Source organism: Lissotriton vulgaris, chromosome 10 (assembly GCF_964263255.1).
Source record: "Lissotriton vulgaris chromosome 10, aLisVul1.2, whole genome shotgun sequence".
In the NCBI taxonomy this organism is placed as follows: Eukaryota; Metazoa; Chordata; class Amphibia; order Caudata; family Salamandridae; genus Lissotriton; species Lissotriton vulgaris.
This window is the reverse complement of record NC_141698.1, coordinates 990,667,466-990,682,587: the sequence shown is the minus strand read 5'-3', so window position 1 is coordinate 990,682,587 and position 15,122 is coordinate 990,667,466.

The following is a 15,122-nucleotide window of genomic DNA, read 5'->3' as shown; positions in this document are numbered from 1 at the left end:
GCACAACTTAATTGGCTCAAACATATAAAATTCCACTAGCGGTAAATACTTTTGATGCCGCAAAAGCATTTGACCAAGTCAGCTGGCCATTCCTATTCCAAATGATTCAGCGTCTTAATCTAGGAGAAACCTTTTTAACAGCAGTTAAAGCCATCTATAAAAATCCATCTGCTAAAATCCTTGTTAATGGTAATCTTACTAGGTCAATAAAAATCGGCAAGGGTACTAGACAAGGCTTTCCCCTCTCCCCCCTCCTTTTCAATATATCTATTGAACCGCTTGCATGTAAACTAAGAGTTTGCCGGAATATCATCCCCTTTAGGTGTAACGGATGAAGAAAGCAAATCAGACTATATGCCGACGACCTTATGACATTAACAGGGAATTTAAAGCAATCACTGCCGGCGATATGGGATCAACTGGAAAGTTTTGGGAAGGTGCCCGGATACATAATCAATCAACAAAAAACAGAGCTGATGAAATGGAATACCCAATATAGGAGTGACCTAATAAAAAGGGCAATCAGATATTTAGTTGTCCAAATAATTCACAATATTGATAAAATAGCCCAGGTTAACTTTGAAAAAGTAACAAAGACGGTCAAATTACAGTTGCAATCATGGGGTGCCCTTTCTCTCTCGTTTTCGGGTAAATCCAATCTCTTAAATATGTAAATTCTTCTTAAATGTACTTTTTTGTTCAATACGATTCCGTTAGAATTCCCGAAGATGTGGTTTAAGAATGTACAGGGAGCGTTTTCTAGCTACATTTGGGGAAATAAAAGACCATGAATAGCACAAAAGAAATTCAGAAGAAAGAAAGCTCACTGAGGTATTGCCACCCCAGATTTATATTTGTATTACTGTGCCTTTCACTTAAAGAACTTTCAGTGATTACTGATGGAAAGCTCAATCTTTTTTCCACTCTTTAAGGCCCTTATGACCAGCCTTTCTCACCAGGCAGGATTTTTCCTTTTAAGGTTTGGCCACCCAAGATTCTTCAGGAAGGTGGGGCAGCTGTCAAACTTTGGATTCAGGTGAGAAGACTTTTAAAAATCCCATACTGTAGTCATGCAACACCTATTTGGGACCCTACAGGCACTCCAGCTTGTCTGGAGGATGCCCTGGACATTCCACTTCGATCCTGTGGTATTTGCACATGGGGCAACTTACCCTGGACTCTCAACTAATTTCATGGCATAATTTCTCCTTGATATGTGAACATTAGGTCTCGAAATGTAAGTAATTTTAATTTTCAAGCTGGGTAAAATCTTTAGGAAAAGAGCTATAAGGGGAGGAAGACATGTTGTCAAAGATCTGTTCACGACATACAATGCAGAAAGAAGTTGCAAAGTAGTATTGGCTGCTAGTCCAAAGCAGAAAAGTCATGAATGCTGCTTTCACAGAGATTGGGAAGAGGTACCTGCCTGATGTAGATCTTGAAAAATTAGGGCAAGTATCTATGTCTCTTTCATGGTCAGGTGTGAAACCTGCACCTTTAAAAAAAAAAATCTTTTCACACTACATAAAGCATAATGGATACCACAGAAAATTTCCAAAATGGGAAGTTGTGTGATCAAGAAATGCCCGAAATGTGGAGAAGACAGTGCTAATGAGATCCATATGTTTTGGAGGTGCCCCTCAATCCAAGTTTTTGGGAAGAAAGTAGGTATGGGTATGACATTATGGGTCAAGAGATAAAGCTAACTATACCCTCTATAATCTTTGGGGTGTTACCAGAGGATCCCGATTACCAAATTTTAACAAAAAATCATAAAGCCCTTTTTTGCACTGGTTCTCCTTGCCCGGAAGAAATTATATGTTAAATGTCTACTTCTCTGTTCCCCTACAGAGGAGGAATGGATCTACTCCATACAGAGGGTATCCTTATTAGATCGTTCAGGTTAACAGGTTAAGAAAAGAAAATATTGGTAAATTTGGGGTGACTGGGTTGAGAAATTCACTTTAAACATTGGTCACTAAGTATCAAGTATATAAATTGCACATTTGTTTTTTTTTCACTCCACTGTTTTCTCTTCTCTGGTTTTTTGCACTGAAGGGTTTCTTTTCTTTTCACTCATTATTTTCCCTCTTTATATTCTGTTTTTAGTTTTTGGTTCTACGGTCCACAGATTATCGATATGCTAAAGAGGCTGCTTCGGTGACCGGGCCACTGTTACCTGTCTAAAAAAAATCTAAGACTTGGTGTCATTCTTCAACCAAGAGGCTAAATTGTCGACCCAGAAATAAATGTTGTCTTTCTCTCCCCTGTGGAGTGACCGGGGATAAACAACACCTGACTAATGGTTCAGTTTAAGCACTTTTTCTTTGAACTTAAAGCATCATTTGAATATAATCAATGAGGACTAAAATAAAAAAATTGTGTAACATGATTTTGTATTTTACATTAAATAATTTACTTGAGATGTATTGATATGAATATACATCTATAAATATATAAATATATATATATACATATATTACCTACTGGCGGTCGCCAGTAGGTAGTTATAGTTAGGATTTTTTTCAATGCAAAATCTCAAAATTCTATTGTGAATAACTTTGGCGCCAGTTGACGAATCTGCCTGAAACTTTCCTCAAATTTGCCTCGCGGTGCTCCGGTCCTTCCTTTAAAGTATGGGGGGATTTGTGAAGCGGGGGCCGAGATAAAAGGGGGGTCCCAAAACGTGTTTTCCCCATGTTAATTTCCATAGGGCGGTAAAACTCACTTTTAGCCCGAACGGCTGAATGGATTTCCACCAAACTTGGCAAAATTGTAGGGACTGGTAGCCCGATGTGCCTTTGCTATGTCTCAAGATATGTGCTCCAGTAGTTTTTGAGTAATTTAGGTTAAAAATATATATATATATATATCTATGGCAGCGCCCCTGTACGCGCACCGTGGAGTGCTCTGAGCGCGCCACGCGAGGTGCGCACGGAAAGCTGATTGGCTCTCGGGTGTCTGTAAACATTCGAAACAGTCCGGAGCGGCCGCCATCTTGTGTCTTGGTAGGATCGAGACACAAGAGGTGGAAACAACAAATGGGGAAATGACAATAAGGGGGCAGAGTAGACCCCCCTTGACCCCCTAGGTTTGATGTGGGGGCTATAAAAGGGCCCCCCGGTTGAAAAAAAAAAAAGTTTTTGATTTGCGTGGGGGGACCGCCCGGTACGCGCACCGGGGAGCGGACCGGGGAGCGTTCTATGGGGAAAAATGAATGAAAGACTTTTTTAAAAATGTAGCCTTTTTTTAGAAATTGGAGGTAGTTCTAAAAAGAACTGATTTTTTCTTCTTTTTGTTGTTTTATATTTTTTTTAATGTTTTTTGAACATTTTGTACTTTTTTTGGCTTTTATGAAATATTTTGTATTTTTTTGGGTTATTTTTATGGGGAGAAACAAAAAACAGGGAATTGAAAATGGCTCAACAGGAGCAAAAAAAAATCAGGAAAAAATTAGGGTTTTTTGGGGCAATTGTGGTTGTCACCAGCAAGGAGGATGAGCTTTAGGCTCTGCTCACCATAGGAGATGGTCTTACCACATAAAATACAGGTGACCCTAAATTCTTCAAACCGTGGTTGAATGCAAGGGATTGTCTCCCTTGTCTCTGTCCCGATGGAGTGGGTTGTTTTCGTTTGGAGGTGCTGGGTGTAGATTGGGGAGGGTTTCTGGCCAGTTCTCTCATTTCTGCAGCAGCATAGTTGTTAGGATGCTTGCGCTGCATATGCCTTATCATGGTATTGTTCCCAAATGAATATTTTTTATTTGGGTTATCCCTTGAGAGTTCCGTGTCACAAATAAGGCAAGTCACCTTTGCCGCATTCACTTTCTTTTTTCCCTCAGGGATGGAAAAAAACTCCCAAACAATGTGTGGCTTGGGTTGGTATTGTGTTCTTCCAGCCACCTCCTCCTCGTCCCCTCCTCCTCTTCCTCTTCCTCCTCCTCCTCCTCTTCTTCTTGACCACCAATGTGATGTTGAGGTGGTCCTCTTGGTGGTGGTGGTGGTGGTGGAGATGCTCCAGCTGATGCTGCTACTGTAGCCATTTCAAAGTACAAAATATACTTCAAAAATTGCAAAACAGGTCTTCCTCAGTCAAAGGACAAAGTCAGAATAAGGAAAAAAGGTGGGGTATTTCATCATTTGGAAAAAAAATGTCCTGAACCAATGAGAAGTGTTATTTTCAGGTCACAAGACTAGGGATTTCATCATTATGAAACCAAAACGGTTCTGCACCAATTAAAAGTGTTATTTTCAGGTCACATGACCCGACGCGCTCATGCGACGCGCTCATGCGACGCGCCCCCGGTCGTGTCGCGTAAGTGCGTCGGATGTTTACGTTGCGCGATCGTATTCGCTCGAGTGCTTCCGGTTGCGCTTACGCTGTGCGTATCACGTGGACGCTGCTACGCAATACGTCACGATGATGTTCTCGTTCGCGGCAAAAGCACTAACGGGACGCTCTCCGGAGCGCGCCCTGGGCGCTTCAAAAGACTACGCTTTCTGGGGCGCTCACCGGGGCGCGCCCCGGGAGCCCTCCAGGGCAAAAAAATAAATAAATAAATAAATAAATATATACATTTAAAACATTTTTTAAATACAAATATAATATAGGATTCATTCATTTACAAAAATATTACATTTCATAGCTATAGACATTTGCTATTAACAAAATTTTGAAATTCACTGAAAAAACATAGGTTTGGGGCCTTATATATAGTTAGGAATTAGCATTTAAAAAACCGATGAAATTCACTGAAAAAAACATAGGTTTCACACCAGTTATAGTTAGGAATTAGCATTTAAAAAACCTAGTAAATTCACTGAAAAAACCATAGGTTTCACACCAGTTATAGTTAGCTGTAAATGTTACTGACATAAAACCATTGAAATTCCCACGTTATAGTTAGTTGGACTCACTATAACTTGCGCGCCTGCAATGCACTGCTGATGACATCACATATTACATCACTCATGACATGGTCAGTGACATCACTCATGACACCATCCTTGTGACAGACTGACAGACCTCCTTTCAGTGTAATGTAACCCTTGAAACACATATTCAAAAATAGAAACTAACATTTTCAAAAAAATGGAGATACCCATACCAGTTACAACAACCAATTCAGTAATTCCACCATCTATATACACATCCACTCATTCAGCAACAGTTCTATATAGTCACTCATACATATACTCACTCATCATATGTAGTGATACACATATACATCCTGTTACACACCGACAGTCATCCAAAAGTTACTCACACACATACTCACACATGCAAATAAACTATTGAACATCCATTTATTTGCATATACAGCTATACACACACTAGCACATTACTTTTAAGAAAACCTACACATACCTACTCTCTAAAACAATCACTTATAAAAACACATACTTATTTAAACAGGACCTCTTACAATCTCTCACTCTCACATATACTCACTTATATACATCAATATTCGCATATACTAGATTAAAACATATGTAGTTACTGATAAAGACACTAGTGAGGCAGGCATTCACTCAGTAACACACACATATTCACACTCATCCACCCATACAGTCCTGCACATACGCTGTCTTTAAAACACATACAAACAGTGAGTCAGTCACCAACCCATGCAGCCACTTATACACAAAGTGAAACACTGATACATATATTTAAAATATTTAAAAATTACTCGCTAATATATGTATTCACTAAGATACACTTTATAAGCCAGTTAACCAATCAATATTTTATTAAAAATAAACATCCATTTACACACTTATTTAAACATTTATTCGTCCATCGACCTTTACAAATACATATATAAAACATATTGATATTTCAGAAAGACACACATTCACTGGATGGTGTCATTAGTGATGTCGTGAGTGATGTCACTGACCATGTCATGAGTGATGTAATATGTGAAGTAATCAGCAGTGCATTGCAGGCGCGCAAGTTATAGTGAGTCCAACTAACTATAACGTGGGAATTTCAATGGTTTTACGTCAGTAACATTTCCAGCTAACTATAACTGGTGTGAAACCTATGGTTTTTTCAGTGAATATATATATATATATATATATATATATATATATATATATATATATATATATATATATATATATATATATATATACATATAATATAATTATTACAAATATGTATGTTTCTCTTATATTTTTTGATGATATTTGAAATGTATTACCATGAAAATATATGTATATATATTCAGAGCAATACTTTTAAAATATTAATAAAATTACCATAATGTAATATCAATATTTTGTATTAATTATTCTACATCTAATATATATGCATATATAGATCTAAAGGTAGGAAACACCATTTGAATAAACCTTAGAAATTCATGGGTGTGTGACTGAGTATGAGTGGTTGAGGGATTGTGAGTGGGTGTTTGAGTAATTGTATGTGTATGAGTGGTGTGTCTGTGGTTGTGAGGGTGTGAGTGGGCGCGTGAGTAGTTGTATGGGTATGTGAGTGGTTGTTTTGGGATATGAATGGGTGTGTGAGTGGCTGTGTGGGTGGTTGAGTAGATGTGTGAGTAGTTGTATGGGTTTATAAGTGGGTATGAAAGTGGGTGTGTGACTGGTTGTGGAACTGTCTGTATAAGTGAGTGAGTGGGTGTGTGAGTGCCTGTATGAATCTATAAATGGCTGTGTGGGTGACTGAATATGATTGTGACTGCATGTGTGAGTGGCTGTTTGACTGGGTGTGTGAGAGGCTGTAGGGGTAAGGGAGTGGTTGTGTAAGTGGCTGTGTGGGTCTGTGAATGGATATCTGCGATCTTGTGTGTAGATATGAGTGGGTGTATTATCACCTGCATGGAGGTGTGAGTGGGTATGTGAAGGTGTGTGTCAAAGATGTCATCAGTGATGTTGTTGGTGATATCATTTGAGATATTATCACTGACCATATCATGAGTGACGTAATAATATGAGAGGTGATAAGCCGCGCATTGCAGGGGCATAAGTTATAGTTAGCTCAGGTAACTGTAATTGACAAATTTCTATGGTATTATGCATGTGAAATCTGAGCCTAACTATAACGCTCCTGTAACCTGTAGTTTTCTCAGTGAATTTCTAAGGTTTTTAATATTCTATTTTCTAATTACAACATCCCTGTAGCCTTTAGTTTTTACAGTGAACTTCTAACTTTTTAAAAAATGTTATTCTATTTCCTAACTATAACATCTCTGTAACCTTTGATTTTTCCTTGAATTTCTAAGTTTTAAAAAAACATTATGTTATGTTATGTTATGTTAAGTGCCATTTGTAAAGCGCACTGACGCCGAAGCTTCCTGGCGCTGCTAGACAGGTGAGAGAGACAGAAATACACAAAACCTAACATAAGGATGGGAACAGATGGGTCTTTAAGAGTTTCCTGAAGGAGAGAAGAGAGAGGGAGGATTTGATGGACAGGGGGAGAGAATTCCAGAGAGTGGGGGCTAGATAAGAAAAACGGCGGCCACCAAATTTCTTGGTTTTATTTTTTGGGGTGATTAGTAGGTCATTACGGGCAGAGCGTAGATTACGTGTAGGGCGGTAGGGGCGGATGAGGGAGTTGAGAAACCCAGGACTAGGGCAGTGAAGACATTTGAAAGTGAGGCAAGCCACCTTAAAGGCGACCCTTTGATTCACAGGGAGCCAGTGAAGGCTATGGAGCAAAGGTTTAGCGGATTGCCAACGAGGTAGTCCATGGATCAGGCGAGCTGCCTGGTTTTGGACGACCTGGAGGCGATTCAGCAGATAAAGTGGAAGGCCGTGATAAATAGAGTTAGAAAAATCAAGACGTGAGAGTACCAGTGAAGTAACAGATTGGGTGAGTGCTGCAGGGGGGAGGAAGTGACGAACTTTGCGAATCCTTCGAAGCTGGAACATGCATGATGAAATTACCGCTCCAACTTGGGCTTTGAGGGTAAGTTCGGTGTCAATAATTACGCCCAGACTTTTTATTGTTTTAGCAGGGGTGGGGGGGGAACCAAGCTCCGGCGGCCAGAACTGAGGGCCCCAATGGATATGGCTGAGGCCAGGAAGAAGAAGCTCAGTTTTTCCTGGGTTGAGTTTTAATTGGTTCTGGTCCATCCAGAGTTGTATGTGAGTCATTACAGCATGGAACGTATTGATGGCCAGAGGGGAATTAAGTGAAAAAACAAGCTGCAAATCATCAGCATAATTAAAAATTCTGATGTCCCATTTGAGGAGGGATTGAATCAGTGGCCGGAGATACAAATTAAATAGAAGCGGGGAAAGAGAGGAGCCCTGGGGGACTCCGCAGACCGTGGGAGATTTTTTTGCCGTAAAAGGACCCAAGCGGACTGCCTGTGTTCTGCCAGTGAGGAAGGATCTGACCCAATCGAGGGCCACGCCTCGGATGCCGGCCTGTTCGACACGGTGGAGAAGGATGTTATGATCCACCGTGTCGAACGCAGCAGACAGATCCAGGAGGACAAGGGCTTGAGGGTTCCCGATATCAGCGTTGTACCTGAGTATATCGAGAACTGCTAAAATGACCGCCTCCGTCGAGTGGGCGGGTCGGAAACCCGCCTGGTTGGGCTCAAGGTACTGGGAAGATTCGACAAAGTTTGATAAGCTGCCGGTGACATGAGCCTCCAGGATTTTAGAGAGGTAGGGAAGGAGAGAAATAGGACGGTAGTTTGATGGCTCAATGGGGTCTGCATTAGGCTTCTTAAGAAGGGGCACCAAGATGGCCTCCTTAAAAGAGGTGGGGACACTGCCACTGGTGAGTGAGCTATTGAGCAAGTGTAGAATGTTGTCTGGTAGATTGAGGCAGATACTGCGCAGAACAGAGGGAGGGCAGCAGTCATTGGGGGAGCCTGATTTCACACGGGTGGCAAGTTCCACTAAGGAAGTCGTGTCTATAACAGGAAAGGTAGTGAAGGTCGACGTATTATCAAGGGAGGGATCAAGAGGGGGAAACTGGGTGGGGGGAGGGATAGAATTTTTAATTTTGATGACTTTTTCCAGGAAAAAGGAGTTCAGAGTATCACAGGTGTCCTGGGTAGGAGTCTGAGCTGGGAGTGATCTATCATCCGTAGTTAGCTCGTTTAGGACTCTAAACACTTCCTTGGATTTATTAGTAGCTGACACAATCCTGCTGGAGAAGTGTTCCATTTTTGCTGACCTGATAGCGGATTTGTAATTATTACGAGTGATCAGGTAGACCTGTCTGGCAGAGTCAGAGTAGTCGTGCCTCCAAATACGTTCTGATTGACGTGTTTTTAATTTCAAGGTCTTGAGATCGTCGGAAAACCACCTGTGAGCGTACCGGTGCCTAGTACGAGGGAAGGTAACCAAGGGGGCAAACTGGTCGCTGGCCGACTCCAGCCAGGAGCCGATTTCTTGTTCCAGGTGATCGATGTTACTGGACGGAAGAGGGTCGGGGCAGGAAGCGGCGAGGGCAGAGAGAAAGCCCTGGGCATCGTAGGTGTTCCATTTCCGTGATTGTCCCCCGGCCATTAAAGGAGTGAAGGTTTGGCCACTGACTGTAATGGTAGTATCCACCAAGTAGTGGTCAGACCAGGTACAAGGAAGAGTGACATTATTACATAACTTTCATCAGTTTTTTTTATTCTGTTGCCGTAAAGTCGCGACTCAGGCATGATGTTGGCTTTACTGGAACAGATATATAGAAACAAAGTGTTTTGTTTAAGGTAAGTGATTCATTCATAATGTAATAAAAGAGGTATAATTATTTCAGACAAATATTTTAAAGATAGTTTTAATTCATTTTGTAGAGTCGCGAAGCCATAGCAACTTGTGCTGTCACATATTTCTGGTGCAGCGGAAGGGTTGCAACTACAACGTAGTTTTGACAGTTGTGAAACACAAATAGACACTTTAAAGGTTTTGTTTAAGGTAAGAGGTTTGCTAATAAAGTAAGAAAAGTGGTAATAGTATAGAGAAATTTTAAATGTTTTGATTCATTCTGCAGACTCCTGAATCCGTGCGATGTAGGAACAAATGGATTTGATAGGTTAAACAACATCCTATCATTAACATGGGAAGGACTCATCCCTTTTCTCCATCTTTTTGGAGTGGCTGTGATTTTTCACACTTTTGAATTGCCACTAATAATTTTTTTTATGTTTTGCTTTGTTTTTATTTTCTAGCGGATCATGACATTTGCTGCACAAGACAATCCAGATGAGCGTATCAACTCCTCACAGGAAGAAGTGGGCCCCAAGGATTAGAGTATAGTTTGGCAGTTTTTCTTCAGGCCAACAGGAGAAAAATGTTATTGCAAAAAAAGTAACCAGCACTATTTGCCACAAGACACTTTGTAGCGGTTTTCACAAGAAGTACTCATGTGGTACTTCTAGCATGATGAAACACCTGAGAACCATACACTCCACCGTCTCCCATGAGCAGAGAGAGAAGCGAGAGAAGCCAGCAAGGAACATCTGCTGGAGATGGTGCACAACCAGGCTTCTCATCTGCACCTGCACTTAGTTTGGACGTTGTAACAGGTGTTGGAAAATACACAAAATGGAAAAAAGGCATTTAAAAATGAAAACATAAAAGTTCTTGTTAGACCACCAATTCTGGTTTAAGAAAGAATAAATATAAGTTATGTTTATGTTTGTAACAGTGTGAATATGTCTTGAACTGTCTGTTGGTGTGTGGATTATTGTATAGATGAGTGACTGGGTGCATGAGGAATTTTTTGGGAGAGGGAGTGGGTATGCGCGTAGCGGTTTAGGTGAGTGAGTGGATGCATGAGTGGTATATGGGTGAGTGATTGGGTGCATACGTGGTGTATAGGTGAGTGAGTGGCTGTGTGAGTGTCTGTATGAGTGAGTGAGAGGCTGGATGAGTAAACTATGAGTGACTAAGTAGGTGTGTATGAGTGGCTGTATGTGTAAGTGAATGGGTGCATGAGAGGTCTATGTGTGACTGAGTGTGTGTGTGTGTGTGAGTGAATGTATTGGTGAACAGGTGAGTGTATGAGTAGTGTATAGATAAGTGAGGGGGTGTGTGAGTGCCTTTATAGGTATATGCGTAGGTGTGTGAGTGCTTGTGTAGATCATTAAGTAGATGTGTGAGTGCTTGTATGAGTGTGTGTGTGAGGGCCTGTGTGGGTGAGTGAGTGCCTGTATGAGTACCTATATGGGTTGATGAGTGGCTATGTGAGAGGATTTATGGATAAGTGAGTGCCTCTGTAAGTGTGTATATGGGTGAATGAGTGGCTGTATGGATAGGTGAGTGGGTTTATGAGTGGCTTTAAGTGTGAGTAAATGAGTGTGTGAGTGACTGTATGGTGAATGAGTGGGCACATGAGTGGCTATATGAGTGAGTAAGTGAGTCAGTGTGTGAATATCTGTATGGGATAGTGGGTAACTGTGTGAGTGGATATATGAGTGAGTAAGTGGCTTTATGGTTTAGTTAGTGGATGTTTACTGTGGGTGTACTGATGGGTGACCAAAAGTGTGAGTACCTCTATGGTTGAGTGAGTGGGTGTGTGAATAGTTACTTGGGAGAGTGACTGGTTATGTCATTGATTACATGGGTAAGTGAGTTGCTGCATGAGTTGTTGCAATCGGGAGTGAATGGTGATGTCATCAATTGTATGCTTGAGTGAGTGCATGTGTTAGTAGCTGTATGAGTGAGTGAGTGGGTGTATGAGTGGCTGTATGAGTTAGTGAGTTGATGTGTGAGTAGGTATATGGGTGAGTTAGTGGGTATGTAAGTAGTTGTATAGGTGAGTGCTTAGGTGCATCAGTTGTCACATGGGAGAATGAGTATTAGATTAGTGACTGTATAGGTGGATTTTACTACTTGTATTGGTAAGTGAGCCGGTGTGTCACTGGCTGTATGGATGAATGATTGGGTGTGTGAGTAGAGTGTAGGTATAAGTGGGTATCTTAGTGTCTGTATGGATGCATACATAGGTGTGTAAGTACAGCATGGGTAAGTTAGCAAGTGTATGACTGTATATTGATGATTGAGTGTGTAAGTATCAAGCTGAGTGAAAGGGTAAAAGTGTGCATGAATGGTTATATCGGTGACTTAGTGGGTACATCACTGTTGTATGGAGGATTGAGTGCATGCATCAGTTGTGTATGGGTGTGTGAGTAGGAACATGATAGCCTGTATGAGTGAGTGATTGGGTGTGTGAGTGGTTACATGGGAGAGTGAGTGGGTGTGCCAGAGATTGTATGGGTGAGTGAGTAGTTCCATGGTTGAGTGAATGATTATATCAGTGACTGGATGAATGAGTATGTTTGTTGGTAGCTATATGAGTGATTCAGTGGATTTGTGAGTAGGTGCATGGGTGAGTGAGTGAGTGTGTTAATAGCTGTAAAGAAGAGTGCTTGGGTATGTCAGTTGTTATATGGGAGAGTAAATAATTGTTTCAGTGAATGAATAGGTGAGTGAGTGCATGTGTTACTACCTGTATTAGTAAGTGAGTCAATCTGTCACTGGCTGTATGAGAGAGTGAGAGGGTGTGTGAGTCGAGTATAGTTATAAGCTGCTGTATGGGTGCATAAGTGGGTTAGTGAATGCTGCCGGGATAAGATTGTGGGTGTTTGACTGGTATTTTGGTGAGTGAGTGGGTAACTAAGTGTCTATATAGATAAGGGTAGGGTGCATATTTGGCTGTATGAGTGACTTGGTGGGTGTATTACTGTTAGATGGAAGGATGAGTGTGTGCATCAGTAGTGTAGGTGTGTGTGTGTGGGTGCATGAGAACCTGAGTGGGTGAGTGAATGCATGTGCAAGTGCTGCATTGATGAGTAAGCAAATGTGTGAGTGGATATATGAGTGAGTGAGAGAGTCGATGTGTGACTAGTTGCATGATTGATTAAGTGAGTATGGAAGTAGCTGTATGGGTAAGTTAGTGATTGCATGAGTGATGTATGGATATTCAAGTGCATTTGTGAGTCTGTGTATGAGTGAGTGACTGGGTGTGTGAGTACTTCTAGGATTGAGATACTGGCTGTAAAAGTGACTGTGTGAGTGAGTAATTGAGTTCATGAGTATCTCTATGAGTCAAAGAGTAGTTCTATGAGTTAGTGAGTGTGAATAGTTGTATGAGTCAGTGACAGGGTGTTCAGTGGCTGTATGAGCGAGTGAGTGTCTGAGTTGCTGTATCAGTGTGTTATTGAATATCTCTTCAGGCAAAATAAATGTTACATGAGCGGTTTTATGAGTGAGTGAGTGAGTGAGTGTATTAGTGGTGTAAGGGAAAGTGAGTGTGTGTAGTTGTTGATGTATATGTAAGTGTCTTGTTCTGTTATTGTCTGTGTTGGTGATAGAGTGGATGGGTGAGTGGCTGAATTGGTGAATGTCTGGGAGTATGAGTGGATTTATCAATGTGCGTCTGTCTGTATCATTGCCTCTATGAGACTCTACCCTTCTGTAAAGCTTGACAATGTTAGTTTGTAGAACTACACAAAAATATGTCATTATGAAAATATTTTACTCCAATAGATGGTGCAGTTTATCCGTTTTGAAACATAAAGAATATAAATTTATGTTAGAATTAAACCCTGGGCGTAGTTTGCGTAGTCTCGCTACGCATAGCTACCCGAAGTTGTTATTGCACTGCGCGAGCTACGCATAGCTATGCGAGCGTGTGTCGTTGCTTGTTGCGTGCGTTCGCGATGAGTTTTTCTTGTTTGGGAACTCTTTGTGCCTGTTCGGGACGCTGTTTGCATGCTCAGGTTCGCGAACTTACCCATGCGGTCGCCTATGGGCGCGGTCATCTTGTTTTTCAATTGTCACGCCCGTTCGCGATGCCTTAGTACCTGTTCCGGGTCGCGTATAGTGTGTTTGTGATGTGCATTTCATGTTCGAGAACGCGTTTTACTTGTTCGCAATGCTTTTCGCGTGCCCTTGGGAAAATATCGCGCAAACTCACTCATGCAGTCACGATGGGCACGGCCATCTTGTTTTCACTCTATGCTATGGTTCTGGGCCTGCTTTTCTATTTTACTATTTTACTTTTCTACTGTTTTATATTACTTTTTTCTTTAATCTCCTACTTCTTCCCCTAACTTTATTTTTTCCTTCTAACTTTTCTTTTCCGCCTCCCACACACCCCAGAACCATGGTGAAGGGTAGCAGCAGCAGTAGCAGCAGCTCCAAGGGGTGTAGTCCTGGCAGCTCCCTTGGTTTTTTTGCAGCGCCACCTCCCCTTGACCTTGGCAGCAGGCGGCAGGCCAGACTCCGGTTACCCTACCCAGGAGCGTCACCGCCAGTGGGCGAAGGTGCGCCAGTCAGTGTTTTCCTGCTCTGTGGTCTGGCGCACTCTTAACCAGCTGGCCCACCAGTGGTCAGACATCCTGGACCGGGAGGAGGACCTGTTAGACCTGCTAGGTGTCGAGGTTGTGGGGCTTGGTGAGCATCTAATATATAGTAGTATAAGTATTGTGTATACTTTTTTCACGAATACCAAGAATACTGCTGCTTACATTACAGGTAAATTATGTTACAAAATCTTCTGTGATTGTAGGACACAGGTGCTCGGGCCACTCCTACTTGTTTGGAACTTTGCGCTCGCTTGGGCTGATTATTATGTAAGAGTTTACTTTAGAGAACTTAAGTTAGGTAATGCTATTGCTAGAAAGACTCTCCAGTCCTTCCTTTGTCCTCCTGTCAAATAGCGGTGGATGTTTTAATACTAGGTTAGTATTAGTTGATTCTTTTTTAGCGGTCTGTATGATGCATCCTCTGCCACTGAGCACTGCTTACCCCAGTCCTTAGTAGAACCTTTTGTAGTTTGTTTAGTGAGTAGTAGGCTTAGCAGTGTCAGTTAGTAGCTGAACATCAGACGCAACCAACCAGCTATTTGGTGTATGCACAAATGTATGCATGTGCATGTGTCTTCCATCTCATGTATGCAGTTTTGAGGGCTAAAAAAATGGAAAATCAAACTTAGTGAACAATTGGCGGCAGTGACACCTGCAGCAGCTACTATAGGGGGTGAGCCAGCAGCAGTGACGGGCAGTGGTAAGTTATATTCCTCACTTATTGATATTACACTAGCGGGAAGGGTGTACTGTACACTCACTGTACTGTTGATGGATGCCTTGATGTATTCATCATAGACAGCATAGGTGGAGACTGTCACTGGATGGA